Raw genomic sequence first — 27,656 nt, forward strand, 5'->3', positions numbered from 1 at the left:
AAAAATGGTATTCTGGGCACAGAGGGTATTACTTATCAATAGCTTTGTCCTGTGAATAATCTTTTTAATGTGTACTAGGAACTAGGATTACCTTTCTATTGAAGGCTTAATATCCTTTTGTTATCACTCTTGATCTTTGTTTAAAATAACCAAATTTCTCTGTGAATTTTTAATGTTTCATTTGCTCACTGGGAAAATTTAGGAAGGTATCATTTTGATTCTAAAGATGCAAAGTTAACTTTCTATAAATCAATTTTACAAGTATTAAACTATTTCTAAATACATGATCATTATTGTTTTGGAAACAACTGCTGAACAATATTTGATCCTCTTGAAAAAAAAATCTTTAATACAAACAGTATTTAAGAAATATAAACATAAAACAGGAATTCCAGTAAAATCATTAGGAGGAGGTGAATTGACCTGTAAAATGTCTAAAAGAAAAAATAAAAGGATTTCTTTTCGTTTTTAATTTGCTTTTTTTGTCCTCTAACAGCCAGGAGGTGCTTTACAATAGCTTCCTTCTTTCCTGACGCTCCTCCTTCTTACCACCAGATGTCAGACTTTCACTGCAGATTTAAATTCCTTCATTGCATAGGACTCACCGTTATCTTTTTATTTGTAAATGTTCACTATTCCGAAATCATCTCTCTTTCAACTTCTGCACACGACTTAAAAACTTGTCTTTGAATATGAATTTGCAGACATTGATTATAGCTGTTTCAGGCAGTTTCTATGTAAGTATTCCTCTTCAATTCACTCTTGTGAGTTTTGTATTTATTTTGCAGTATCTACATTTATACATGCACATCAATGCTAGATCTCTTAGCCTTAAAATTAAAATGACATACATAAGTGCCAAAGCAATGAGATTCTGTTCTTGAAGCAAAATATAGAAAAATGGAAAACTGAATTTTAAGAATATCGAAATACAGTTTGTTTTTGATAAAACAATAACAACAACGGAGTGGGAAAATGCTATTTAAGTACTATGTTTTTTCACATAAAATGTAACTATTACAAAGGTGTTATTTTCTCACAAATATCAACAACATCTATGCCAAAATTCCTAATTTTCTCACTAGAGAAATAAGCATAATTTAGCATATCTAGCATTTTAACTGGCAAAAATTAAACATCAGAATACTATACTTTCTTTGTATGTTGTATATACAATGGCCAAATGACTAAAAGTTACTAAAATATGCATTTATCCTGTGGGCAAGTTATAAATTGTTGTGATATTGAAATGATCTAGTATAAAACTTCATTCCATGTTTTTTTTTTTAAATCACATCTTTTCTCTATATAATGCCAGAAATGCTTAACTAGAAATATAGTATAAGAAACAAAATGTAAAAATAATCAAAACTTTGGTACTACAGTTTTTATGTGTCATTTAGAATTTAAATTTAATTACTATCCAATATTATGGAATATAGAACCTAAATACTTTCAATAAGTGTGTAATTGGAACAGGATAATACAGAAAAAATATATTCTGTTTGGATCATTCAAAATGTTTTTTTTTTAAGACACATAAATGCTATAGTAAGCATAAGCATTAAAGTATGTTAGTAAATTGTTAAGGACACATAAATATGCCACTATAGTTTGTTTCTGGGTTGCCATTTACAATGGTAAATTATAAAGTTACTACACAACTAGTTACAGCAAATTAACAAAAGACAGTTGTCTGAAATGAAAGGAAAGAAAACGAAAAGAGACTGTCGGAATGTGTGCACAAGAGAATTATCTTATTTGAGCGGGATCTCCCTACCCTGCTGGGAAACACTGCTCTTGACAGGGTATCAAAAATAATGAAGTTAATGTTTCTCTCTGTCTTCAGTTCTGGTACAACTTTACATTCCATTGTTCTTGCCAGTCAAAGATACCATGTTCCAAGAACTGCAAAACTGACAATGGGTAGTCCTGATTTCTTTTATGATAATCTTTAGATTTTCTTTTTAATTTTTAAAGTTTGATACAAACGAAAATATAAAAGCCACTTGTTATTTTTCATTGTTTCTATAGCTATTTCTCAATCACAAACATACAGCCATTTCATGAAATATGCTCTTGGAATCCTCCCCTTTTTACCATAAACTAGGCATATTTATCATCAATTTTTTACCTTTAATGCTGCTACTAGATGCCCTTTTTTTTTAAAGCCTCATTCAATCTGACCTCTTTTAATGAATATGCACATATTCCTTAGTAAGTGAATAAAACTTTGCTTTCACTTGATAGTAAGTACTTAATCCTCATTATTGAGACTATGCTGAAACCTTGAATACTTGTCAAAGATTCATTTTATAATCCTGAGGTTGGTTTGGCATTCAGTGATTTACGCAGAGGCTCTGCTTACAATAATTGATTCATTTCATACTTAAAACCCACTGATCTCATTACAATTATGGGAAGGCATTTTAGCTGTTGCAATTTAGATTTACATCAAAGAAAGGAAGACAGAATGAAAGAAGGAAAGTAGAAAAGAAGGAAGAAAGAATGAAAGGAAAAGAAGGAAAGAGAAAGGCACCCTCTACCCCCTTTGGATTTCTGCAACAAATGAAAGAATTAGGTCATATCATGTATCAAAATAAAAACCCGGTACTGACCTTTCTAGACTCAAAAGGTTGCCCTAGAAATATAAAATAATGAAACATACTTCATTTGAGCAATATTAGCATAGTTGAGAATGAAAATATTATCAACTTTATTATCTCCTGCACTTATTTTTCCATTAGTAATTTTACAGGACTGAAGGAACTAAAACACAGTTTTCAACTGTCAATTCTAACATTTAAGTCAGTGTCTATGGAGAAGCTCTCAGTTCTAAGAACTCCAAATTATGAAATGTGGCATTTTAAAATGTACTTGCTGAATATTATGGACATGCTGGCTTCTCCTTAAAGGTGTATTCCATATTTCTTTATTTCGTATACTATTCTATAAAAAACAAATATATACTTAAAACCAATTGATCACATAATCTATGCATCAGAACACTGTCCATTTTTTGGAGGCCTCGATAAAAGAAAACAAGTAGGTCTTAAAGAACACATGGAGAGAGCTTCTTTTATATCCTAATGGTTTGAATATGTAAGAGGACAGAGACTAATTGGTGAAAGAAATATTGGTTATTAAAGGCAAACCGAAGTAGCATTTTTATTTCATAAATCACTTAAAGGCTATAAAGGGAAGAAGGGGAGTGTTGCACATCTCTTCCAGTTTTGTTCATTTCATTGAACTTTCGTTATTGTTGCAGAGATAAAAAACAATAATTATGGCTTATGAACATCGTAATTTTATCCACAGCAGAAAACATGTTTTATAAAATGAAAGGGATATTTTTACAAGAAGCATTCTCAAGCACTTAAGAAGAGCTACACAAAATAAATACAACAGAAATTAGGCTGAGTGTACTTAAAGTTTATTGCTTCTGAAACCTACTCTTTAAGCTAATATAATCGCTCCTGTGAATCACCACCACTAGCTTGGGAGGGCATTTCTCTGGTGGGGAAAAAAAGAAACTTTGAGTTTTCCTGTCAACTGTGAATATTCTTGATTTGGCTGATGGGAGTCTTGATCTCCCAATCCTAATATCTTCAAGTGCAGGGAAATCTAATTCATTAACTTTTCCAAACGTTTTAAAAGTTTCTTTTCATCAGGGACCATTTTGACCTTCTTTATCCACACCACTCTAGAGATCAGAAATACAAATGATAATAATTGATACCCATTAGTTAGTAGCTCAGAAGCCCACTCTCTATGACTGTACACTCTAAAGGCAAATTATCCTTGTACAAAACTATGCATATTTTAAATGAACTGTTATACACATGATACCATGATGACAAGTACTCCGGGATCAGTATAATATCATTTACAAATTTTTTGATCTTAAAAATGTGAGACAAAATATTTTCTAAAATTTTGTCGGTAGCAAGATGTTTTTTTTTAATTACCTTCAGAGAATTTACTTGTCTCTCTCCTCTCATTCATATATTTAAGTCAGATATTAAAAATAAAGCTGTCTTAATAAATGACCAATTTTCAGTACAAATCATAATTGTACTTTAACTTACTTCAGAATTCTAGAGTACTGAGTCTTGTTTAAACCTGTACTTGCATTAGCAAAAATGTATTACATATATGCTTTTTCCCCAAACAACCCCTTAATAATTAGTTATATGCTGATTAATATTAGTTATATACTAATGAATTAGTATATAAGTATATTAAATAATTAGTATATAAGTATAAAATGCATTCTAAAGAATTCAATAGGCAGTATCAGATACATTTATCAAGAATTTTTAGTCATTAACCAAAGCTATTTTAAATGATTATTTCATTTTCAATATTAAATAAAAAGGTCTAATTAATTTGTTACAAAATAATCATGTTATAAGGCAAATGATGTAATACATAGTATTAGCAAAAACAAAAGAGGTTTTTGTGGTTCATATTTAGAATATATTGGAATTTTGGGAAGACAGTAAACAATTTAAAGATTTTTAAAGATTAAGACAAATGAAGACTATATTTCAAGGTTACCTATGCTTTTGAGCATTATTGAATTTTCTAGACTTCAAATTTACATTTATATGTTTTTGGTTTCATAAAGCTATATATATTCTATCCACCAAAGGGGAGGGATATATACACTGGAATTTTTTGAACCTTTAAAACAGAAATATCAATATAAATCATTACTTTCTTTAGCTGACTATAAATGACTTCATTATGGAGCAAAAAAATAATAAACTTCAACACTTTAAGCTTTTAAAATAAAAAATTTAGAATTATCTGGAAGATCAATTTTGAAGGACAATATTAGTAAGAATAAGTATAAAAATCTATTATTTTAGGACTGAATCCATTAAGAGGTGACTATTATGATGAGATAAATATTCTTAAAAATGTCTAATTTTCTATTAGCCTTGGCTGTCCCTTTTATCTCATATTTTCAAATTTTATATACTCTAATATATCACGTTTTGCTGGAATTATAAAACACACAACATTATCCTTAAACAAACATATAATGTACTAGTCAAGCAAACATTTCAAACTGCACCAAGACTTAAAATGTCTCTGGAAAAAAAAAATAGAGAAAATGTAAAGATAAATCTTGACAGATTTGCATTACAACAAGCTTTATGTTAACTAAAAAATGTATCCATCGCACACTTTTATTTTTAATATCTTGTTGAAATGGAAGACATCTATACATGGACTTTTGTTACTCTTGTAGAGAGGATTTCTCCCTTTTCAAAATCACTAATATCCTGAAATCACTCTCCCTTCACTTCTATAATTACAACCATTAATAAACATTTGTCTGGCAACAGATATCACCAAGCACCGCCTAAAGTAAACCTGTACTTTACAAATTCTGGATTATGTTCTCAATTTGCACTACATTTCCTCTTTCCACTTGGTTCTATTTTTCCTGCTTCCCTGGTTTATTTTCTTAATCCCATCTTCCCAGACACATCCAAAGAACCGCGCTGGTTATGATTACAAACACTGGGTACAGAAACATTTCCTGTGGCCAGTTTAGAAGAGTTATCTGTCGACTTCCCACAAACCAAACGTTAAACCCCCTGAAAGACCACTCCCAAATCTCCTTCTGTGGATGGACACATTAACTTTAATTTAAAAGTTGGGGTTTCTCCCGGAGCTTGGCTTTGCGGTTGGGGGTCTTCAAAAATCTCTTTGCCTTGGGAACAGTTGTGTTCTGCTGTTTTCTGTTTCACTCCGCATCATAATGCCAAGGAAGGAGGGCAGTGAATATGCCCCATAACCTGAAGTCCAAATAATGCTTTGTGTTCTGATGCCTATATCCTGGCCAGAGTTTTAGAGGAAAAATAATATGCAGATAGTAACCCCTAAAGATGGTTTTAAAATTTTTTTTTCTCATTTGCATAGCAAGATTTAATTTCCATCCCTTAAATATGACGAATTGCTGAGATTTTCTCCAGTTAATGCTTTTAACAGCTCCCAATAAACTTCATTAATCAGGCAAGCTCGAGGCCCAATGTGTAGCCTGGAAGCAGCTAATTTGCTTGATGAGACCCCGACTTTAGTGAATAAACAGGTGGATAATCTGAGGGCTTTATGGCCTTAATTACAGTCTAATCAGTTCAGCGGTTGGCGGGCAAAAAGGAAAGAACAGGAGGGGGGGGGGGTAGCTCAAAGCCACTTTTCCTAAACTAGGGGATGTGCACCCTTTGCTAGAAGCCTGGCTGGCTGCCTCCGTGCTGCCCCGGCCCGCCTGCTCTGCTCTTCGCCCCACTCCCGCCTTCCCCTCCCCGGCCCCCTGCCTCCCCCTGCAGCGCGTCCCCTCCTGCTCGCCGCCGTCTCCGCGTTCTCCCTGCAAGCAGCCCCCTCCCCGGCCCCGCGCGGCCCGTCTCTCCTTCTCCTCGGGCGCCGGGGGTCACCGGGCGCCCCCCCCCGCCCCGCCCCGCCCCCGCCGAGCATCCTCCCTGTCACCCGTGGGCCGCCTGACAAATCACTTCAAGGGCAGCCGAACTTTGAAGGACAAGACAAAGCTTCAGCATCTGGTCGGATCCCCAGATGTCCGTCCTTCCGCGCTCGGCTCCCCGCGCCCCGCGCGCCCCCGCCGCCGAGGGGGGCGCCCACCGAGGAGTGGCTCGGCGTCTCCTTTCCGCCTTTTGTCTCCGCGGCCTCCCTTCCTGGCCGAGGAGTGGGGGGCAGGCGAGGTTTCTTTGAACCTCGTGATTTATGTGTGACCGTGCGATCGAAGGCAGGCTCCCGGGCCGTGGGGCGCGGAGCGGGGACCCCGGGGCGCGCGGAGGTGGCGGGCGCTGCGCCGGGACGGGGTACGCGGGACAGCGCGGCCCCCTCCAGGAGCGGGTCCCAGGCGCCCCCGCCTTCCCGGGCCCCCCGCCGGGGGTGGAGGGGAGCCCCCCAAAGACGCGGGCAGGGGCGCGCGGCTGCACCACCGACCCCGGCCCCCAGCACCTGCAAGGCCGGGCAGCCGGGGAGCCCGCAGACCACCTGCGCTGCGGAGCTGGGGCGGCGTGCAAGGTGCAGGGTGCAAGGGGTGCAGAGTGCAGGGGTGCAGAATGCAGGGGTGCAGGGTGTAAGGGCTGCAGCGGTGCAGGGGTGCAGAGTACAGGGGTGCAAGGTGTAAGGGGTGCAGAGTGCAAGGGTGCAGGGTGTAAGGGGTGCAGGGTGCAAGGGGTGCAAGGTGTAAGTGCTGCAGGGTGTAAGGGCTGCAGGGGTGCGGAGTGCAGGGGTGCATGAGTGCAGGGGTGCAGGGGTGCAGAGGTGCAGGGGACACCCCCCTCCCCGGGTCGGGGGCGGGCGGGAGCTGCGACCTCCGGGCGGCGGGGATGGGGGGACCCTCACCCGGAGCGCCGGGACCGTCCGGGGCTCGCCCCCGGGCCCCCTGCCGGGGACTGTGCGCGAGCGGCGGGGGAGGAGCGAGCAGCCCGCCTTGCCCCCGCTTGGGGCCCGCCAGACCTCCCGTCCCCCCTCCCCCTCCCCCGCCAGGGGCGCGCACATCTGGCCGCAGCAGCCGTGGGGCGAATCGCGTCGGGGCCCGGAGCGCCCCGCGCGGTACTCGGTGCCGCCCCCGCCTCCACCCGCTGGGCTGCGAGCGGCCCGGGAACCCCGGAGCGAGTCACTGGCCCCGCCGCCCCTTTCCTAATCAGCGGCCTCCGTGTGTCCCCGCCATGCAACTTTGCTCCCTCCGGCTGCGTCCACCAAGACGGGCGGCGCCGCGAAGAGGGTTCCCCGGCCTGGAGACAATGAGCCGGACGGGACGGGGGAGCCCGCGCCCCGGGAGCCGCGAGCCCTGCAGCGATCCCCGCTTTTCCCTGGGATCCTGTTCGCCCGCATTTGGGGGAAGGCAGGAGGCAAGGATGCCACTAGGAAACGACAAGCCCCGGGCAGTCTTCCCTCGGCCACAAGACGTCTTACAAGCGTCAGCGCGGGGCGAGGTCCTGCGCTGCAGAGAAAGGCCCTTGGGACGCACGTGTACCCTCCAACAGGGGAAACTGAGTCCACGCATCCAGATTTGGCGTCTTTATTGTTCTGATTTTCCCTCCTGCCCTATGGTGGGGAGAGTTTTCCCTTAGTGGGGTGGCCTTTTTTTTTTTTTTTTTTTTTTTAACTTTTTGGTTATTCCCTGCCCTCCAACATCCTTTAACAGGTGCGCTTATTATCTGCAACAAAAGTGTTCATTTAGTCCTTTGGAGAAACCCAAACTCGAATTACGTGAACAATGGACCCAATACATTATCAATATTTTCTATTTGCGTGATAGAAAATATGCCTGGTGCTACGCAGATGGATCAACTGAAATATTGAATGTTGTAAAATAGGCACTTGAAAATATATTTCCACCACATGTACGTTTTCAATAAATGGCTGGAGTTAGCAGAAATGTATCCAAACTGTACGTACTGTAATTTCAAATTCTTAACGTTACGGCACCTACTCAAACCGTTTAAATAACAAGATTATGACATTAAATCAGTTTTCCAAAATAAAAAAAAAAAAACTGCAGAAGAGCTTGAAAAGTGAAAAAAAAATTTTTTTTCTCTGCTATCCTAAATTAGGTTATATTATACAGTCTTTTTGGACAATAGGTGAGCCTTGACCTTTTGTTCTTTCTCTTTTATGTGATCGTAAGGGAACAAACGTCTGTTTTGCGACTGGGTGAGTAAGACATCTCCCAAAGAATGGCCATGGTCAGCATCCTCTACTTATCTAAACTAAATTACAGCTTAATAATATTGCATCGTGTGCTGCACCGGTGCTCTCGCACACCTGAGCGGACCGGGCCATTGTGCTGCCTAATTTCTCTTTTGTGTTATGTCTTCATCATCAAAATGCATTATTATTTCTTTTTCAAAATACAATGGGAATCCCTCCTTCCCCGCCCCCAAGTTCTGAAAATTCTCAAACCGGCCCTGGAGAAATACAAATGCACAAAGCGACAGGCGAAGCCGGCCCTGTGTTCAGCACTCAATCATTTCCTGTCACAGGTGCAACCACTATGCATTATCCTGCCATGATTGATAGAGTGGGTTTGTGCAGACTGGGGGAGCTGGGGAGGCTCAGATGGGGTCCTGTCATTTGGGCTCCATTTCATGCTACCTGTAGGGAAAAGGAAATTCTTTGCAGGGATTGGCTGTTTAGTGAGTTTTAAATTTTAGTTCTTCGTATATACTAGAAAGGTCATATTTTCTAAAAGTCAAATATAGGCTTAAGCTTTATCTTAGCATAAACTTTATGCTGGGGGAAGAAACAAAGCAAAACCCCGAATTGTAACACAATGCATTTCGTTTTATTTAAATTGACACATTATAGAAGTACAGCTACAACCTAATTTCCCATGATTGTGTTAAAGTGTATAAAGCTATTTCTCCAAATCTTAGTCTTTACACACAAAAAAGCCCCAAACAGGTTTGATTTATACCCCCAATGGCTTAAGTATACAACAACCTAATATTGAGATTGATGTCTATATAATAAGGTTTAAAAATGTACTTAGATCATGTGAATCACTTTACTAGACAATGAATTATGTTATCATATGCCCTTCAATAATATGCCAAATATTGGAGAATATCACAGATAAAGCAGAAATTTTCATCATTATAGGTCGTAGGTGTATTTCATTTTAACTGGGGACCAGATTTTTTAGTTTGCTTTTGCTATGATCAGTCAAGATCTTAACTAATTAATGTAAGATCAAAGTTGACAACCATCTCACCAGTGTTATGTAAAACTGTAAAATCCTCTAGGTCCTTCATTTCTTTTTGAAATGGCTAAAGGCAAAATGATTTGCATAAGGAGGTCTCAGATTTTAAAATGTAAAACTTCTTTCATTGGGATTATTAAGTGGTTTTCAATGATGTCCACAGATGTTCGTGCACCTACTGCAATGCTTTAATATTTTTCCTTGTGATTTTTATGCAGCTTGATATATTGATTAAAATGATAACACAGGAGTGGAGAATGAAATGGCCTTTAAAATGTTCACGTTTCTGGACACCAGAATATTATCAACACATCTGAATTTCAAAATGATAGCAAACAATATTAAATTTCTCCTAAAAATTTGCCAACTAAATTATGTTCTCAAGCATCAATTTATCCTTAGTGTATTTTTCTTAGCCGGCAAATTATAAGTATATATATATATATATACTTTAGCAGATAAATTTCTTTCTAGAAAAGAGGCCTGCACCTATAAAGAATTTTTGTTTTTGTATTTTCCTTATTATATATAGCAACAATCTGGCATAATACAGCAGTTTAAAAATCTGATGGCCCAAATATCAGTCATTTGGGGTAAATGTTTATGTAACAACATTTATGAAGCTATATTGATAAAAGGTAATTTATATTGCATTTTCTTATTTTTGTAAAAATTGGAATGAAAAGAGGCATAAAAAAAGAAAAGAGGCATAAAGTCTTAAATGTTTTCTAGTAAGATTTCAATGACTAGAAAGTTAATGGACATTATTTAAATAAGCATAATGCTGAGTAAATGTGTAGATTGCTATATATATATGGATATAATGTATGTAACTACAAACATTGTCAACTACTGTCTTTTTAAAAAAATTGTACATTAGTTTCATTTGGAGAAATGCTAAAAAACAGCAACCCTTGCCATCCACTGCCCCAAGGATTTTAAGTATTATTTGGAGGACCTTTAATATTATACCTATGAGGATGTCCATTTTAACATGCTAAAATATAAAGAAGTAACTTTAAAATGCATATAATTTCTTTTTCTTTTTTTTTTGTAATTAACACTAGGCTGTACTGGATTCATAGTTAACTCTATTGTTTTATGTTAACCATCGTGCAAGACCAGTAGTTATAAAGTGCTCATGATGCAGAATGTGCCTTTAGTAGGTCATTTATTATTTTAAAATGAAAAATGTTCTCTTCTTTATATTACAGTATCACTATGTTAAGGTTCTTATTCAAGAAGAAATAACTTGCGTGTATACCTAGAGAGAAACATGCTGTTTTCTCAAATACCGGTGAGTTTCAGTTCACTGTTCAAACCAGTTCATGTTTTGAAATCCATTTATGACTTACAAATAAAATGGATACAGATTGAAAAATGGTTATAATTAAGTGAAACAGCAACTTTGTGAGAAAATGAAGGAAATTTTGGCATTGGACGTGAATATGGGTCTGTCTTTTTCACACTGGGTTTCTGACAATCTTATTTAAGTAGAGACATAGACCCGAAAATTGAGAAGCCAAAATGAGATACCACACAGTGGACAAATGAACCTCTTTCTGACTTTATAAATATATGATATGCTCAAAAGCAGACTGGAAGCTGCTGCTGTGGCCACTAGGTGAGTCAGCCAAAGAGCCGGAAGCTGTAGCAGGGGAACATTTTCATCGTCCTCCCTGCAGGTTGTGGTGAAGACCACCTCAAGGAAGAGAAGTGGAGTGTTTTCTTCTGAATAACAGGAGGTATTGCTCAATGAATCAAAGTGTCTATACATTTCTGGTTTTCTCTGAAAACACACACACACGCACACACACACACACGCGCACATACTGGCATTCTTTAAAGAATAATACCGTTATGCCACTCTGGTGGGAGTAAAGGAAGAAAACAAGTCATATAAAGATCTGGAGCTTAAAAATTGATTTTGATTGGCTTGAATAATGTAGTTCCATTTTTTCTTTCAGTGTCTGCTTGCCTGTGGGATGCAGAACGTGGTTATCAGGTTCAGTTCCCCTGCAGCACCTTTTCGTTGCAAGCTGGGACAATGCCTTTAAAAATAAATCTTGAAGCTAGTTGAGTAAGCTAAGGAAACCGTACCACAACCGAGCTCTCTGTTGCAAAGCCACAGTTCTTGCTTTTCTACATACCTTTTACTCCCAGGTGATCTTTTTTTTTTTCTCCCAGGTGATCTTAATGCGGCTACTTTTTGTTTCGTATCTTAGAGCTCCTGGTTCTTCACTATGCGGTACTGTGCGCATAGCGTGCTCATGTAAATTTATGAAGACTGGCAAAAGGATGTGTTAGTACTTGTGTTAACATACCTAGGAATATTTCTCAAGTGCAATATAATTAGTAATATAGAGAATACAAAACAGATAGGGCTCAAGTGCCTGTCTGAGAAAAAGACAAATACTAACATGTAACCAGGTCAGGGTATAGGTGTCCATTCCGCTCAATGCATAAACTCAGAGTGTTAGTCCTACTATTTTCTTTCCAGCTAAAGAGTAATTCAGAAAAATCACCAGAGCTGCAATTCTAAATTGTGTAGAGAAATGGAATAAAGTGAAAGGCACCTAGGTGGGAATGTGATTTTTCAGTTGTATCATTGTATCATCTACTTGCCTTAGATGGCAGAAAAATTGAAAACATGTAAACTTGCAACTGTTCTGAGGGCATCCTGGCACAGTGGGATTCAGCACGGTGCTACACAAAGTGTGAGTCTGCAGTACGAGCATCACCTCACGTCCCACCAGCTGGAGCCCCCAAACCAGATTCTTCAACGGGGAGCACAGGTATCTCTATTTTAACAAGCGCACCGATAACTCACATGTACAATGAAGTTTGAGAACCCTACCTCCAAGTGTCACAAGCTGTTTCGGTCTTTCTCAGAAATGTATCCCCCCCCAATATTTATACTTTAAACTTCTATATCAGAAGGTATTTCTTTTTTTTTTTTTTTCAGAAGGTATTTCTTATATAAGAAGTGAGACTGGGGCACCTGAGTGGCTCAGCCGGTTAAGCGTCTGCCTTTGGCTCAGGTCATGATCCCAGGGTCCTGAAATCGAGCCCCGCATCGGGCTCCTTGTTCAGTGGGGAGCTTGCTTCTCCTTCTCCTCTCTGCTCATGTTCTCTCTTGTTCTCTCTGTCTCGCTCTCTCCAATAAAATTAAAAAAAAAAAAAAGAAGTGAGACTGATTAGAAAGGCTTAGAAATTGGGAACCCCTGTCTAAATTAGGTTCATGGACTATTATAATGTGCTCAAGTTGAAGTCTTTAGAAGCGAGTTAATGTACGAACTTTCTTATATGCATAATGTATAAACTTTCCTATATTTTACTAGCATGAAGCACAAATGTGTAGAGTAGTCCTATCTAAATGCAGTAGTTGTTCGGGTGTTCTCTTTTTGATGACTGTCTGTGTAGCCCTAAAGTCTCTGACTGGCCAGCCATAGTTTGTGAAGGTCTTTTACCAGCCTGTTTCTCTTGTGTAGATCACCTCTCACCCTGGATCACAAAGGAGGTAGGAGAGAGGCGGGAACAGTGGAGAAATAAAATAGTCTGAGTGGTGATAGTTGCTTGGCAAAAAGAACAAGTGGCATTTTGGGGAAATACTTTAGCTATTGAGTCAAGATTGAAATGCCCATAAGAGAGTAGGCAACGTAACTTAGCTTTGGTCAATATGTGTATGTTGACCAGAAGTATGGTGAGAATCTGCTTGGAGAGCCCTTAATCACTTTTTTTTTTTTTTTTTTTTGCCTATAAATCTCCTTCTTGATACTGGAGATGACAGTAACTTCTGTACTGCAGTCCAGTGGAGCTGGCAAGCTGTAAAGCATGAGGTACCACCACCTGAAGAGATGATGAGTTTGTCGTTCAGGAATTAAACCGTGAGTGTGTGTTAAGCGTCTGTTCTACACCAGCACAGTGCAAGGTGTCGGGAAGAGACAAGAAGGCCCAAAGGGGTCTGTGGTACCCTCGAGAATCTTTCGCTTTGTTGAAGAGAGGATAGTTGCTTATTCAAAGAACAGGAAAGCCAAAACAAGCAGGGTTCTGTTGATCCTAAATGCAAACTGAGTTCAAGGAAGATGGTGTTCGGTTGCAAGTAACAGAATCCTTGAGAAACTGATGGAAGCCCACAGGAGAATGCTCAGCTGCATAGCCTTTGGGCTGGCCTCAGAAAGGCCTGAGGATCTCAGTGATCACCAAATGTCCTGCTTCTCTACCTTACCTCCAGCAATGTCAGCTTTATCCTAAGCCTAACTTGCTCGCAGCCCCAGGGTGTTTTCCAGAAGCCCTTCTTCCTACATGTCTGTGTGTGGGAAAAGAGTACATCTTTGTCCCAGCACTTTAGCAAAACCTTAGTTTCTGTCTGCCTGCCCCTGCCTGACTAAATAATGTTAATTATTTATTCACGAGAGACACAGAAAGAGACAGAGACACAGGCAGAGGGAGAAGCAGGCTCCATGCGGGGAGCCTGATGTGGGACTCAATCCCAGGACCCTGGGATCACACCCCGAGCCAGATGCTCAACCGCTGAGCCACCCGGGCGTCCCCAGATCCCACTTTTAGAGCTGAGGACGGAGCCCTGCCAGACAAGCCTTGCCAAACAGCATGTGGGACTTAGGATGGAGGGAAAGAAAGATGAGGATGCAGACAACAGATGTCTACTATAACAGGTGACTAAGGCTGGAGTCATCGAGGAATAAATACTTCTTATAAGAGCTGGCCCCGGGCCGGCTCTGGAAAGGCTGGTAAGTGGAGAGAAAGGAGAAAATAGTCCAAGCAGGGGGAAAGGCAAGGCAAGCAGGAGGTTAAGAACAAGCATGGACAATGGGAACAACGAAGCATCCCTGACTGCACCAAGCCTTCGTGTTGGAGAGTGCAGGAATGAAGTTTGGTGTTTGGGGTTAGCTGGTGCAGGAGAGAGCAGTTTAGATTTAATGAGATCAGCAACAGGGAGCTCCAGATTGACTGAGTTGAGCGAGTCACAGGGTAAAAATATTCACTGATGGTATTTTGTTCTTTCTGAAACAAATTTCACATACCACATACCCATTTTTTGGAGCAGTTATGTGTGAGCTGCTGGATATGCAAAGATGAAAAGCACAGATCCCGAGCTCAGAGGAGTTCCCAGCATGATGCTCCGGGTCCGTGTGACACCCTCGCAAAGGACCTCAGCATCATTTTACCCCACCGCCGCATTTAGTAGCCATAGAAAAATACGATCCAATAGGATTTTATCTTTTCTCTTTGAAGATTCCTATTTCCCGAAGCTTCGGAGCTTTAGGAAATCCACATGCAGATTTAAAGGCCTTGCTTGATCTTCTGTTTGGCCACAGGTAAAATGCACCCTCATGAGCTTTGGGTGTGAGGAAGGAAATGAGAGGCCTAAGGGGTGTGTGTGTGTGTGTGTGTGTGTGTGTGATGGGGGGGCGCAGGTTATTTGGGGGAAAAAATCATCAACCCAAAGTGGAAAGAAATGCCCTACCAGGGAAGGTGCAGGGCCGAGAGAGCGGCCCTGGCGTGTCCCAGTGGGCAGGGCGGCCAGGCCGCACGTCCAGCAGGGACAGGTGTCAGGCGGTGCGGTGGCAGTGACGGCCGGTGAGTGATTGCACCATCAGCTTCCTGCCGCGATCCATCATGCGGCCCCAGCCGATGAGGAATCACAGCCTCAGCCAGGTGCTGAGCCCAGCAACATATCATTAAACAAGGTTACCACCGGCAGATTTGTTCCCATGATCAATCTGGTCAATAACCGTTCCACCTCACTGTACCCCCCACCCCTACCCCCCACCTTAAAACATAAACAAGTATTATGAAAGCACTTGCAGAACAATGTATAGCTTTCTGAAGTCTTCATTTCTCCGGTGGCATTCCGCAAGCTTCTTTAAAAACCCTTATAAATCATGAAAAATAACCTTTACTACAGGATATATCCTCAGGCAAGTGCTCTACCCTAATTCCATATTTTATTACCTGATACTGACTGATTTTTTTTTTCTCCAATTGATTACTGAATAGCATTGGGACAATTTCTTTTTTTATTTCCCCTTAAGTCTGCATAGCTCACTAGTTTCTTCCCTTAGGAGGTCCCAAATGAGATAGAAGTAAAACACTTACTGCTTTTAGTGTTCGGCTTTAATTCTCCTGTTTTGCATTTAACCCTTCGCACACCCAGGCAGACAGAGTACTCGGTGGTCCTGCACACTCACCTTCCAGAAAAAGATCTTGACTTTGCTACTGTGTGATTGAGGCTGGTAAATGTTAGAAGTGTTAGAATTTAGGAAATTGAACAGCAATCTCAGGGGAAGAACTTGTTCCATTTTCTGAGCTGCTGAGTTTGAAACAGAAGATCCTAGTACATATGGGAACTTTGAAAAAATGAGAAAAAAATGTCCACAAATATGAGTGGTTATTCCAAAAAAGAAAATTTATGTTCCAAATTTATGTTCCTTTCTGGCTTGTGTCCCTGGGATTCTCTCAGACATTATGGTTGTAAGTTTATACCCATCAAATTAAAAAATATATATATTTTTAAAATATATATATAATATATATGTTTGTGTGATTAGACACATTGGTGATCTCTGCCTTGCTAAAAACTGTGAGAGTCTCATTGTTTAACATACAATTAATTGATAAACTGTGGAGAAAATTACAAATCCGAACTCCATCTAAATTCCAAAATTTTCATTACTGTGAAAATAAAGTGTGTTCTCACTTCCACCTTTGGGCAGGGCCCCCTTGTGTCCGTCCAGGAAAATAGGACAGATTTCCTTCTTAAATCCTTCCAGAAATCTTGAGTAATCACATTAAGTAGAATAACCCATATAGAAACTTCAGTTGCCTAATCTCTTTTTCTTTATGCTTTTATTCAAATCCATTTCCTTCTTTATCTTCTTAGTGGAGATGGATTGCAGGTGGGAGTTTATCTCTTCATAGAACACCATGTAAGTTAAATGGTTTGGTTTATCTGAGGTTAAGCATTCGTGGAGAGAAGATAATTCCTCTAGAAGTTCATGGTACAAAACATCCTGCTGGCTTGAGAAATCTGAGAATTCTTGCCAAGTAAAAATTTCGACATTTACTGAAAGTTGAACTCATTGCTTAGGCTTCAAAAATACATTAATTATTTCTGCTTTTAAAGTATGATACACTTCCTGAATACCAATGGAATTCACTCTTGCCATTATTGTTTAAAAATGTTTATTCTTTTAACCATTTGTGAATATTCTTCAGTGGTTCTTGCCAGTGAAGTCAGTTTTAAGAACACTTAACGTGTACTGATTACCAGTAAGAAACTGATTGCCTACTGGGGTAGATTAAAAGCATGCATTGTTCATTCAGAAGAGGTGTGTTAGTCTATTCTATTCTGTCTAATAGGAGTTCCAAATTCTCCTCAGGAACATCATTTCATATATCAAGGCTGATGGCATGATAAAAGTGTTATAGATTAGTGGTTCTTAATTCATTTATAGGAGAAAAATAGAAGAGATTTGTAGTAGGCCCAGGGCATATCTGCAATTCAACAAATATTTATTGAATGCCCATTGTGTATAAGGCACTGTGTTTCAGTTTTTTCTTATAATAATTCCATGGTTACAGATTACATTGCTATGTTCTGAAGATACTAAATCTGAGTCATGCAGTGGAGACTTAATTTGGTTAAAACCTGGATGACTTATAGTCTAGACACAATATTCATGGCAGCTTGGTAATGGGCTTAGGTGGCTCTTATAGCACAATAATGCAAAAAATTGAAGGAAGCTATTGCTTCCATAATACACTATAATTTGACTTAGGCTCTGTATAGATACAGTCATCAATAACTCAGTAAAAACAATTTCACATCTAAGCATCAGCTCTAACGACAAAAATGCCTAGACTCTTGAAGGGAAGGTGATGGAAACACAAAGCCTTCTTTCCAGTATCCATTTTCTTCCTTTTGCTATTGATTTAACTAATGACTTAAACCCTAATTTAGAGGGGCATAAATGAAAAAATATATATATATATATGAAAATATATTATAGGTGGCTTTAAAGAGTAATTTCACAGCATTTCTTATATTGTTCATAAAATTATTTGCAAGCATTAGTAAATATCCCAATACTGTTTCAATAATAGCATTTCATTTTTAATTTAATAAAATTTTTCTTTTAATCGTACTACGCCGGAGACATCTTTATTTCAGGAGGTTGTAAACATTTCTGCATGTGCATATGCACATATGTGTGCACATGTGTGTGTCATTTTTTGTTTTTTTTTTTAGGTCCTCATTGTAAGCTTCAGTTGTGTGCCTCTTGGAAGTTCGATAATCTTCAAAAACCCTTCAACTCCATCTTACATAAATTTAATTCTCAGTGGAAAAACTGTAGAAGAGTCAATTAAATGCTTTAGAAATTGTCACGGCCTTTGCCACTCATTCCACATTGAATTCTTAATTCTGAAGTTTTTCCGAAGAAATACTACTTAGGGAAGGCAAGATTTTTGTTTTGGTTTGTGTGGTTTTCAGTTTCCTTCAGGGCTAGAAATGAGCCTACTGAGGCATTTCAGGTGAGTAACTCAGTGTTACAAAGGACAGTATTTTCTGTTTTTTTGGTTGATGCTAATAAAGAGGTAAACCTAGTTATTTCTGAAGGACTTTGTCTTGGCTTTTCCATTTTGTCTCTTTCACTTCTGGCCACCATAGCTTGGATTCTCCTTTCTAGTTTCTACCTAGTAAAGCACAATTACAAGTAATCAGCACACAGAGGCCTCGGCCCCTCCCATAGTACTTACTGGAGGCTTCCTAATATGTGTTATGCCAGGAGTAGAGTCCTTCAAATGGTAACAATGTTAAAATTGTTAAAATTATGGGGTCAGATATGATACCTCTACTTCTGCAATATCAGGCAGCTGTGTGGAGTTTTGTTATCATTTCTGGATAGAGCTGTGTGCACCATGACAAAACAAGACTAATTGAGAGTTTCTGTGTGTCCAATCAGCCATGATGCATTAAGAAGGCTAAACAGGAACAGCAGGAACCTGTAAGTTCAGGCTCTTGCAATTCATCTCACTAGAGTAGACAAGTTGCAGGAAATCAGATCTACTAAAACACCAAATAAATACACTTGGTTTTGCCATGTTCTTGATGTTTTACTTTCTTGCTTGCTTCATTCAACAAACACAAGGAGGGTTGTCTGCAGGCTCTGTGATGACAAGGGATTTAAAAACACAGCCCCAGAAGCTCAGGGTCTCAAGTCATAACGTGAGAAGTAGCAAGATCATGCCAAGATTACATGATAAATGCAGCCTCATGGGTACACACAGGGTGCTCTGAGGGTCAGAGGCAGGGAGCTATACTTTTAACACCATATCAGGAAGAAGTTAATACTTTAGGAGACTCCCATCCAGAGAAGGAGGTGAAAGAAGCAGCATGAGAAGAGGCATAGATGTGGAAAAATTCAGCCTCTGTCCACAACCTCAGAGGTGTACATTAAGGCAGGTATAGATTGCCTGCAAAGTGCAGGTTGAGAGATGAGTCTGCATCAATGGGCAGGCCCCACCTCCTAAAGAGATGTGCTGAGAAATCTAGACATACTGCTGAAACAGAGAAGAGTAACTCAGCAGCAGCCTTGAAGAGGATTCCTCTTTTTTCTGTGGAAGACTTCAACTTACGGGATCCCTGGGTGGCGCAGCGGTTTGGCGCCTGCCTTTGGCCCAGGGCGCGATCCTGGAGATCCGGGATCGAATCCCACGTCAGGCTCCCGGTGCATGGAGCCTGCTTCTCCCTCTGCCTGTGTCTCTGCCTCTCTCTCTCTCACTGTGTGCCTATCATGAATAAATAAAAATTAAAAAAAAATTAAAAAAAATAAAGACTTCAACTTAGGATACCAACAATTTTTTTAAAAATGTATTTCTCATAAAATCATAATTGTAAAAGCAATTAGCTCTACTGTCAGTAGAAGACATACAAATCTCTGCTTTAATAAAGGTTTATAATCATTGTGCTCATTAAAGAAGACATCAACCCATTATGTCTGAAAGTCATCAACAGAAATAAAAGCAAAATCGTTATAGAAACAGACAATTATCTAAAGAAGCAAGAAGGTGAGTATCATGTGAAATGAAAAGGGGACCACACATCTAGTGAAATTATACTAAAAGGGAAAATTGAATAAGTCTGCACATATGTCTTCTTCTTTAATGAATATGGCTGTCAAAAGGATTTGAAAGGACATGCCAGAAAATAGGGAGGAGGCCCTAAGTTCTTAAAGAAGGTATTGTAAAGCACTATTCTAGATGGATTGCTTGTGATAGAGAACTAGTATGATCCTCTCAGTTTCTCAGCTTTTCCTTTAATAATCCCAATGAGGGATGGGACTCCTCAAGTTCCCGCTAGAAAAGCAGAAGTAATGTTACTTAGAAACCTACCGTAAGTGGGCTGGGTTGGGCATAGGTACTGTATTCAGTGGTTGCATGATAGACACACACTTGGTGGAAGGCAGCCTCCAAGTCAACAACAGCAAAAGTTACTCTCGTTTTATTACTACAATTAATTGGGGATTTCTTCTAAAGAGGAGATACAAGAATCATAAATGAAAAATCAAAAATTTCTCTAAGGAAAATATTAGGATAAATAAAAATTTAAAGCGATTTGGCCTTATACCTAAAACCCAAAGTAGAAGCACAAACATCATGCAAAAAGTTAAAGCGGAAATTCAAGACCTGACTTCCTGTTTACATTTCAATCTCATAGATTATATATATATACATATATATGTCATAAATTATATATACTCACATATAAACATATAAATATATAAACACACACATATGTATAAAATGATTGAAGTTAACAGTGGATTACTATAAAGAGATTGAATCAGTAATCAAAAACCTCCCAACAAACAAAAGTCCAGGACCATATGGCTTCACTGATGAATTCTATCATTTAATTCTAATTTAATTTAATTCTAACATTTAAAGAATGAATACCAATTTTTTCTCAAACTCTTCCAGATGAGGACATCACAAGAAAAGAGAATGACACGTCAATATCCTTGAAAATTCTTAAAAAAATATTAGCACACTGAATTCAACAATACAGTAAAAGGATCGTACACCATGATTAATTGGGATTTATTCCCGGGATGCAAGGATGGTTCAACATCCACAAATCCGGCAATGTGATGTACCACACTAACAAAGTGAAGGATAAAAATCATATGATTATCTCAGTAGATGCAGAAAAAGCATCTGATAAAATTCAATATCCATATATGATAAAACTTCTCAACAAAATGAGTATAAGGACACATACCTCCCAAATAATATTATTTTAGGTCAATTTCTATGCCTCCATGCATGAACATTTGGAGATATCAGAATGGAATCATTCAAAATATATATGCTTATGTAGTTTGCTAAATTGGGAAAATACAAGTACATTATCACTTGTTCACAGACACTAATGACTCTAGGAAAGATTGATAAGCTCAAAAAACCCAAATGATTAGAATTGATGACAGAACATGAAAAGAACCTTAACATTTTCTCTGCTGAAGTTATAAATTCACTGTTAGGGGTAGGCCACCTTCAAAGCACAACACAAGCACATGTACACATGTATTTAGTTTATCCACTAATTCATTTCAAACCTCTTGAGATACTAGTATATTCCAAGTGTGCCATGTTTATAGAAATTGAATATAGTCATTCCTGTCCTCATAGAGTTTGCATTGGGAAGATGGATACAAATAAACATGGGGGAAAACAGTAATTTCAAGTTGTAGTGAGTGCTATGAAGGAAATGTTATGAGATAAAATAATCTGTGTAGATGGCCTATTTTAGGTTGGAGGATTGGGGAACAAGGGTATATTATCTCCCTCATGTTTACTGAAGATTGTTTTTGAACATAGAATGTATTAAAGTATATCATATAAATAGATTCAAAAATACACATGTGAAATAGGTTTTATTTAATCTATGAGACACAAATCATAATTTGAACTGAAGAAGGATGTCCAAAGAATAGGAACATTAGAATGAGATTTCTTAAGAATGAGGTATGTGTTTTGTGTTTCAGTTCCTAATTTTAACGAAAAAAATTTAACAGAAATTCAATTGTCAGCAATTGAAAACAAAAGGTAAAAACTGTACAAAGCTTCTACTTGATCATGATTTTAATCTCATTTAAGTATTTCTAGTGACATGGAAAATAGTTACATTTTATAATTAAGTTAATAAAATTTAAAGTACAGATGTAGAATAATAGGTTTTTTTCCCATCAGAAAATTAATTTATATTTTTAAATGAACATTTTTGTTTTTTACATTGAGTTAAAGTAGAGAATCTCTCTCTCTCTCTCTCTCTCTCTCACACACACACACACACACACACTCATAATACACATCCCCATGCAAAATAAAATGCAAAGTTGAGTGCTTTGCATTTTATTGCAAAATAAATGAGTGCAGGGTTGAATAAATGTAATGATTTTATCAACGTTGACTTTAGGTCAACAGTTGTGATTTTTTTTTAAGTCCACGTTACTGGATAATTTGCATTAATTATTTCTTTATGTTGAGGCACACTTGAAAAAAAAGGAGATCAAATAATAGCAACAATCGGATGAAATGTCTTCAAAGCTCTTTGAATGTAGTCTATGTGCCTATAGACACTGTGGTAAATGGAATAATGGCTCCCAAAAGCTTCCATGTAATTCCTAATCCCTGAAATTTGTGAATATGTGATCTTACATGGCAAAAGGAACATTGCAGATGCAATTAAAGATTGTGAAATGGGGAGAAGATCCTGGATTATCAGTGCAGGCCCGATGTAACAAGTATACTACTAAGGGAAAGAGAGACAGGAGAGTCCGAGGACAAAACATACAGTTGGAAGGAGAGGTTGGAGTGATGGCATTATGGGATTCAAAGATGAAAGGGGACCACAAGCCAAGGGATATGGGTTTCTAGAAGCTAGAATATGTAAGGTAAGGAAACGTGTTGTTCCTTGCATTCCTTCATTCCCCTGCGCTCCGTCTCTCTAAAGGGAATGCAGACTTATCAATACTTTGATTTTAACCCAGTGAGACTTCAAAGCTCCATATTCATGAGATAAAAAATTTGAGTTGCTTTAGGAAACTGGTGCAGAGATAGAACCTCATAGATCATATGAAATAAAGATAGATAATAGTTAACTAAAATTCTTCTCAAGTCTCAGGGAGCAGATGACTTCATGAAGTTTGTAGACAGCAAAAACATAACTAGATTCCTTCTTTGGTTGTGACAATGGTTTACCACATGTCCTTTTTGAATCAAAAGATAAAGAAAAAATATCTACAATGCTTTAGATTTCAAATCTATGAATTTAACTTGGATAATTTTAACTTGGGACTGCTTCTTGGCAGTGCTGATTTTTCTCAACAATGACATAAGAATTACATTGAGCTAGGGCGGGAGGGGGGGCAGCTGAGCGGTTAACGCTGCCTTCAGCCCAGGGTGTGGTCCTGGAGACTCGGGTTCGGGATCGAGTCCCACCTCAGGCTCCCTGCATGGAATGAAGCCTGCTTCTCCCTCTGCCTGTGTCTGTGCCTCAATCTCTCTCTCTCTCTCTCTCTGTCTGTCTGTCTGTGTGTGTGTGTCTCATGAATAAATACATTAAATCTTAAAAAAAATTACATTGAGCTAAAAGTTCAAAAATTTCTCTTAGATATTTTCTCTTTCTTAAGTCCCATTCCCTTTGTTTAATGTATTTGTAATGAACTTTTAAATAATTTCATAACAAAAGCTCAAAAAGTTAATTAAAATATAAAGTCCTACAGAAAAACGAACTTTCCTTATGTGACAGTTTAATGAATGTTTTGGAAAGTAAATTCACTTGTCTGATCACTACTTAAATTAAAAAATGGAATAACTAGCACCACAGAAGCCCCCCTCAAACTTCTCCCAATCGTTATGCTCTTCAAAGTAAACCACCATCATAAACCTCTTTTATCCTATTTTGCCTTGTATGCACTTCATATAATCATACAATATATATTTTTTCATCTTGTTTCTTCTGCTTAATTTTATGTTTATGAGATTTGCCTTGTTTTACGTATAGCAATCTTTCATTTTTGCTAGTATATATTCTACTCTATAAGTATAATGTAATTAATTTATTTGTACTTTTATTTATTTTATTTATTTATTCATGATAGACACAGAGAGAGAGAGGCAGAGACACAGGCAGAGGGAGAAACAGGCTCCATACAGGGAGCCCGACATGGAACTCAATCCCCAGACCAAGGATCACACCCTGAGCCAAATGCAGACGCTCAACCACTGAGCCACCCAGGCATCCCTCTTTGTACTTTTATTGGTAGACATTTGGGTAGTTTCTTGTTTGGAGCGATTATGGATAGTACTGCTTTGAACTCATTTCTGGTAGGTATACAGCTAAAAGTGGAATCTTCCTTTAGGGATACATGTGTTTAGCTATAGGGGATGATGCTTAACAGTTTTGCTAAGTGATCACACTAATTTAAATTCTCACCAGTATGTTTGAAAGCTTGTTGCTCACATTCTTCTTAATACCTGGTACTGTTTTTTTGTTTGTTTTTAAAATTACTCACTCTGGAATATATAAAGAAGTATCTCATTGGCATTTAATTTGCATTTCTCTGATGATTAATAATGTTAAATATCTTTTTTTACGCTTTTATTGGCCATTGGATATACTAAGAAATGCCTAGTTTAAATCTTTTGTTATTGGAATGTCTATATTTATCTTGATGTGTAAGGATTGATTTGTATTCTGGATTTAAGTTCTTCCATTGTTTGTTTTTTCATTCATTTGTTTAGTGGTATCTTGATGAATATCAGTTCTTAAAATCAAAAAGCCTAATTTTTCAATGTTTTTCCTTTTCAGCTATTGCTTTTGTCTCCTGCTTGAGAAATTTTTGCCTATCCACAGGTCCTGCAAAAGTTTTTCTTTTTTTTTTTTTTCCCCTGCAAAAGTTTTTCTGTATTAAATTCTAGAAGCTTTGTGGGTTTGCTTTTTACATTTAAGGAATTCGTCCGGAGTTGATTTTCATATTTTTTACAAGGTGAAGGGTCAAGATTTTTTCTGTACGGACATCCATCTGACTGTCCTTTCTCTGCTGCACTGAATGTTGCCAGTCCTTCCATATGTAAATGTGTTTTTATATTCGGCTTTATTCTATCTGTCATTTTTCCTGTTCTTATACCAATACCACAGTGTCCCAATTATTGTAGATTTTATAAACCTAAAGGTTGTGTAAGTTCTCCAATTTTGTTTTTGTTTTTTGAGATTATTATGGCTGATATTGATCCTTCGTATTTTTTTTAGAAGTTTTAGAATCTATCTTTCATTTACACAAAAAAATCCGCATTTTTCAAATTTTAGTTGCATTTTCCATACACTAACTTGGGGGAGAACCAGCATTTTTATAATATTGAATCTTTCAAACCATGATCATGGTATATTTCTCCATGTATTTAGATCTTACTTAATTTCTCGCAGAAGTGTTCTGTGGTTTTCTCTGAGATACTGCACATTTTCATTAGATTTATTAGTAGGTGTTTTGTTTTTGTGGTATCATTGTAAATTACATATTTTTAAAATTTCATTTTTCTAAATACTTGCTACACCATGATATGCAATTGATTTTTGATTATAGACGTTTAATCTAATTACCTGCCTAAGTTTATTTAATAATTCTGGTATTTGTATGTTGAATTTTTGAAGTTTTTCTCTATACATGGTCAGTTCATCTACACATTATGACAACTTTATTTGTTCATCATCCTTTTATCATTTATTTTTCTTGACATTACCACCCAGTATAATTTTCTTTCAGCATGAAGAACTTCCTTCAGTATTCTTTGTAAGACAAGTCTGCTAACAGTGAATTCTCTCATTCTTTATTAAGATGAGAATTTCTCTTCTTTACTATTTGAGGGATATCTTTGCTGGATATAGAGTTCTTGGTTGGCAGTGATTTTTCTTACAGCACTGTGTATATATCATTTCACTTACTTCTGGGGCTTCTTCTGAAAAGCAGTTGAGTGTTAATCAAAATGTTTCCCTTTACCTGGAGCATTAGTCTTCCCTTTCTGCTCTAATTTTCTATTTGTATTTGAATCATTATTGGCTATTATTTAATATTTTCATCAAATTTGGGAAGATCTTAGCCCTTTTATTTGTTTATTTGTTTGTTTATTTATTTATTTAGATATGTCATCTCCTTCCTTTTTTGTCTCTCTTTCCACTACTTCTTAGACTTCTACTATATGTATTTTGGTATGCTTGATATTGCTCCAATTTGTCTCTCTTGCTCTGTTCAATTTTCTTCAATCTTTTTTTCTCTGTTCTTTAGATGATATAATTTCTCTGGCTTTGCTTTCAAGTTTACTGTTTATTCTATCATCTCAAGTTGGTGAGGATTTCTTTTCAGTCATTGTAATTTTCAGTGGTATAATTTCCATTTCATTCTTTTTTTAGATTCTATTTCTTTACTGAGATTTCTTTAATGAGATGAATCACTGTCATAATATTCTGCATAAATTTTGTTAAAGTTTGGACATTTTAGATAATATACTGTAGCACTTTTTGATTCTGATATTTTTCCAGGAAGATTTCTGTTGTTGCTGTTTTCTGTTTAGTTTTGGTTAGTTTTTTTTTTTTTTTAAGATTTATTTATTTTAGAGAGAGAGGGGTGGGGCAGAGGGAGAGAGAGAAAGAAAGACAATCTCCAGCAGACCCTGTGCTGAGCACAAAGCCTGAATCAGGACTTGATCTCATGATGCTGGGATCATGACTTGAGCCAAAACCAAGAGTTGAACACTTAACTAACTGTGCTACCCAGGTACCCCAATTTTGATTAGCTTTTTTATAACTTGCCTATACTTGTCTCCTCTGTGGAATCTTTCTCTATATAGTGTGTGGCAGCTTATTTCTCTACTAATTTCTTTTTAAAAATATTTGCTCTTAAGCCTGACATCCTAAAGGTTGGCCTGTGTTTCCATAATATAATGACCAGAAAATCATTCATCAGAGGTTGTATTCAAGTACAACTCTCTGGAAAGTCTTCCCCTTTTGCTGATACATTTATGTGTGGGTTGGGAAGTAAATGCAAAGCTTAAGAAGTTTTTAAGTCTTCTCTAGCTTTTACTTTCTGCCAGGCCCTTGTGGAGCTGCCTGCATGTAGACACAAGCTCACAGTCACCCAGAGAGTTATGGAGGGATTAAGACCTCTCGGATCTTCTCTGCACAAGTATACAGACTCTTATTTAGCCAGAGATGTATGGATAGCATATTAAGCCACACTATGGTTCTCTCATTGCAAGATTTACTGTCAAGTTTATGGCTCATCCACCAGTCTTTTGCTTACCCCAGATCAGAGTTCAACTTCAGTCTAACAAATCTGCAGTGCTTTGTTTTCAATTCAGTTTCACACTTTTACTGACAATACTATGGGATGTGGACTCCCCTCCTTCTGCTCTAGAAAAAGTTACTCTCCGCACTCATTGGCAAAGCAGCTGACTTCACAGACAATATTGTCCTGCTACCATGACAGCACCAATGGAGCTGGGAGCAGCCCCAGGCAAGAATTTCTTATATTCTCACTAATCTTACCTTAAGTTCAGCCTTTTTCATGAATACATGCTTCTAAATTCATTGTTTGCTATTGGTCAATTTCCAGAACCCCAAAATGGTAGTTTGGGGCAAATTTTGTTTGGTTTTATAATTGCATTTGGGGGGAGAGATTTTATTGATTTTTTCACTTTGTCATCACTAGAATTACTGTCCTGAGGGGTGCCTGGGTGGCTCAGTTAGTTAAGTGTCCAACTCTTGTTTTTGGCTCAGGTCTTGATCTCAGGGTCCTAAGTTCAGGTCCCACCTTGGGTTCCATGCTGG

General features: G+C 38.1%; 1 long non-coding RNA gene across 1 annotated transcript; it reads right to left on the reverse strand.

The window, feature by feature from the left end:
* Nucleotides 1-10,778: 10,778 nt before the first annotated feature.
* On the reverse strand, nt 10,779-27,260 carry LOC140626684 (uncharacterized). The gene is made up of 3 exons (XR_012025730.1): nt 27,130-27,260; nt 20,162-20,299; nt 10,779-19,558 (listed from the first exon to the last, which is right to left on the reverse strand). It is a non-coding gene; the product is annotated as an uncharacterized lncRNA (long non-coding RNA).
* Nucleotides 27,261-27,656: the final 396 nt, after the last annotated feature.

The sequence above is a fragment of the Canis lupus genome, chromosome 38, assembly GCF_048164855.1.
Source record: "Canis lupus baileyi chromosome 38, mCanLup2.hap1, whole genome shotgun sequence".
Classification (NCBI taxonomy): Eukaryota; Metazoa; Chordata; class Mammalia; order Carnivora; family Canidae; genus Canis; species Canis lupus.